This window comes from Artemia sp. Qi Xiang Cuo, chromosome 7, assembly GCF_049724085.1.
Source record: "Artemia sp. Qi Xiang Cuo chromosome 7, ASM4972408v1, whole genome shotgun sequence".
In the NCBI taxonomy this organism is placed as follows: Eukaryota; Metazoa; Arthropoda; class Branchiopoda; order Anostraca; family Artemiidae; genus Artemia; species Artemia sp. Qi Xiang Cuo.
The window spans coordinates 45,004,223-45,007,951 of NC_142800.1; the positions used below are offsets into that span (position 1 = coordinate 45,004,223).

General features: G+C 37.8%; 1 pseudogene; it reads right to left on the bottom strand.

Moving 5' to 3' along the window:
- Positions 1-2,031: 2,031 nt before the first annotated feature.
- Positions 2,032-2,148, bottom strand: LOC148950328 (U5 spliceosomal RNA; annotated as a pseudogene).
- Between the last annotated feature and the right edge of the window lie 1,581 nt (positions 2,149-3,729).

The window sequence follows — 3,729 nt, forward strand, 5'->3', positions numbered from 1 at the left end:
AGATGGGCACTCTAAAATTGAAAAAAATGGTCTTAGGAGGAATATTACGAAAAGAATTGAACATTCAATTCTGACACTTTTTGCTTAACAATTTAGTTAAGCAAATAATGTTAAGCAAAAAAGTGTCAGAATTTAATGTTCAATCCTTTCGCTTGTCTAAGTCCCGAAAGATGAGGTCTTATTTGACATTCTGATAACTTTTTCTTACACATTTATAACTCATAATGGAGCCTCTATATTGAAAATTGGGGGGATGTCCTCAAAAAGTTGGAGGGAGGGGACCTCTTGGTGGCTCGGGAGAGGGGTCCTTTAGAGGTTGAGGTCCTTAATAGTTAGGGTCATTGGTTCTTACGATCCTTGATGGGTCATACCCATAATCGTCTCACTAGTTGATTTCTAATGATTTCTAAGGATTGTTCTGAATTTCTTTATTAAAATTATTTTTTTGGCATCTACATCTTTATTAGTATCAACTTTTTAGTATACTAGAATGCTAAAGCATATTTTATATTGACAACACTGCTCAATGGTACTTGTGTATTATACAGAAGACAGTCGAGAAGTAAAGCTAGGTCAAGTCACAAGGTCATCTTGACACTGATGTCTCTATTACTTTCTACTTTTTAGCATACTCCATTGCCAAACAATATTTTATATCGCCCACATCCCATATTGTGTACTTGTCTACAGTAACGACCATAGCCGAGAAGTAGAGCTAGGTCATGTCAAGTGATCTTTTCTTGGCGCCTACAGCTCTACTACTTTTAACTTTTTAGCATACTCCAATGCTAAACAAGATTTTATTTGCTACATGTGTATTATACAGAACACAGCCACGAAGTAAAGCTAAGTCAACTCACATGTCTCAATCTGTTTCACCCAAATCCTCCCCTAAAATGTCTCAAACTGTTTCACTTCAATAATCCCCTAAAATGTCAATTAATCTCCGACGATTCCTTTGTTCTGGCAACTCTGCACTGATACAGTTAAATTCCTTGAAGCCTATGGATTTTTCTGTCATGAATTGTTACACAATCGAAGCTCTATAAGTTCAACGTAATGCATTTCTGACAATCCTTCCTTATACTAGTTGCGTCACTCCCGTTAGTATTTCTAGCTCTCTGCTTTGTTTAGAAATAGGGTGTGTGATCTTGTAATCGTAGTATTGTAACTCTCTGATTGGCCTAGAAATAGGCGTGCGATCTTGCATAAATTATGTACCCCTTGGACTGGCACTCCTTCTCCTACTGATAGCCATTTTATTCAACGTCGTTTTAAGTTCTGTAAATTAGGTCCTTGAGGATGACAACTCCCTCAAAGTCCTCTGGGCAAGGGCTGTAAGCTATGGCCTGGGGCATATAAAGTTTTTATAGAACGCGTTATCGTAGAAACTTAAAAAATGGCGCATTGATTAGATATGGAAATGCCTAGTGTCCTTTTTAATAGTCGAAAGTAATTGGAACGGAACTAACACCCCTGTCAAGCCCACTATTTCCCCAAACACATCTAACCAAAATTTTGAGAGAGCCATTTTGCTCCACGCAGTTAAAGCTCAGGAAATTCTACCTTTGGGCAGGACACCCCCCCCCCCACAGTCTTCAGGGCAAGGATTATAAGTTATGCCCTGGGGACATATAAGTTTTTATTGAAATTTTTTGTCGTAGAAACTTGAAAAAGGAATCATTCGATTGGAAATTTAAAGGTCTAGTGCCCTTTTTAATAGTCGAAAGTGATTTGAGGGCAACTAGCCCCCCTCTCTCGCCCACCTTCAATTACTGTCTCTTTTTGCTTTCTGCCCATAATTTCACAATTTATTTTTCCTTTTTGAAAAGATTGAATTTTTGTTCGTAAATGACTTCAATTATCCTGCATTTTCCAGGGTTACTTGTCTGACCACTAATCAAGACCGTTTCCTCAAATAGCAGTCCTACTGACCTCTCATGTCATTTACGTCTCGTCAAACGCTAAGGGTAAGTAATCGGGCTTGTCAGATAAGTAATCTTGGAATATTAGAACATACTACAAGAGTATAGGCTAGTCTGCCATTCGGCATTCAAAAATTTCTTAAGACTCATGAAGTGCCCCTCCTCACGGTAATCTTTTGTAAAAAGCGAAAGATTAACTCGATATGAGGAGAGGCCAGAGCAGGGTTTCCAACTGCCGATGTCAAAAAGAGTGCAAATCAAGGCCAAATAAAGAGTGCAAGTTGTTAAAACCGTGTGTAGGTAAAAAAATTTGCAAGCGCGCAGCCCCTTTCATTGTTCTGACCATTCTTACGGCATTTACACATAATTATCAGGTATCCTTCGATCGATATTCGTATTATCTTTAAATTTTTCAATTGTATCTAAAATAAAGTTAGTAAATCAACATCTAAATAATAAGTTAGATAATGATTATAATTATTTTTTTAGCTTAAAATGTTATGCTCTGCTTGAAATTTGCAGGTTAAAATTTTTCATAATAATATGATTGCTCAGAATTTAACTGAACTATACTTGACTGAATCCAATGTTTAGTTAAAGCTGTGTCTCCATTTTATCCAAACGAATTGAAAGGAATATATGAGGTCCATGTAACTAGTCATGATCTATAGCTGACTTCACTGTAGTCAATTGAAGTACCGCACCCTAGCACAGCGATAAAAAAATGGCAGCAGAAACAAAACGGATTTATCGTCCTTCAAAACAGCACACAAAATTGTGTGTTTATTGAATTTTTATTTGCATTTTATCACGTTGCACCTCAGTTTCACCCAGCAAATTCAGAAACCGTTGAAGAAGAGACACAAGAGTTTCCGAATCTCCAGATAAGGCAACATTTGGACTTAAGCATTTGAGGTCATTGTAGTCAATCCGTTTGCTCATTTGTGAAAACAGTTCCAAAAAAAATTCAGACAGTTCATCTGAATGCAGTAAACCTGCTGAACACTCAATAGGCCAGTGTGTTACAGGCCTCTCATGAGGCCCAGTGCATTTCGTCCCAACTTTATACAATCAAGTGCAAGAAAATGAGCTGGGCTCAACCGAACTTTAAATGGATCTTGTACGCACCCTATTTCTTCCTTTTTGACAAAGCACTAAAGGAGCAACAGATACGTCTGTTGCAAACTTTCCGAAAGCCTGTGAATCCGTCTTCCCTCAGCTTGAAACTCTTTGTTTAGTGCATTGATCTTTTGTAAGACAAATGAAAGAAAATACTAAGTAACTTTCACAGATGAATTACGGTTAAAAGCAAGAATTTTATTAGCCTTTTCTTTGGTTCCTCTATCTAGAGCGGAGTCACCTTCTCCATGGTTGGTAAAGAATAAAAGGAGCGGGCTCCACTGCTCAAGGATCTGTTCAACGGAAGCTTCAAAGGTTAGCCATCGTGTACTTGAAGTCTGCAAAAGCTTATGGTTTTCCACATGACAGAAATTTTGGTAGATCTTTAGTTCGTCCTGTCTTTTTGGGGTATTTGCCACATGTGCAACTACGTCACGAATAAAAATGTAAATTCCATCTGGCAACTTCTTAGCAGCAAATGCAGAACAGAGAACAAGGGAATGGCTAGTGTAGTCTAGCACAAGCAAATCTGGCACATATTCGTTTAACAGTAGACCAAGACCTTTTTGACGTCTAGTTTTACACTGGCATTGTCAAAAGCAATCGCCATCAAATTTTGAAATGTGGCACACCTTCCAGGGGTTTCTAAATAAGCCATGTTTATAGTGAAGTAGACATGATTAGT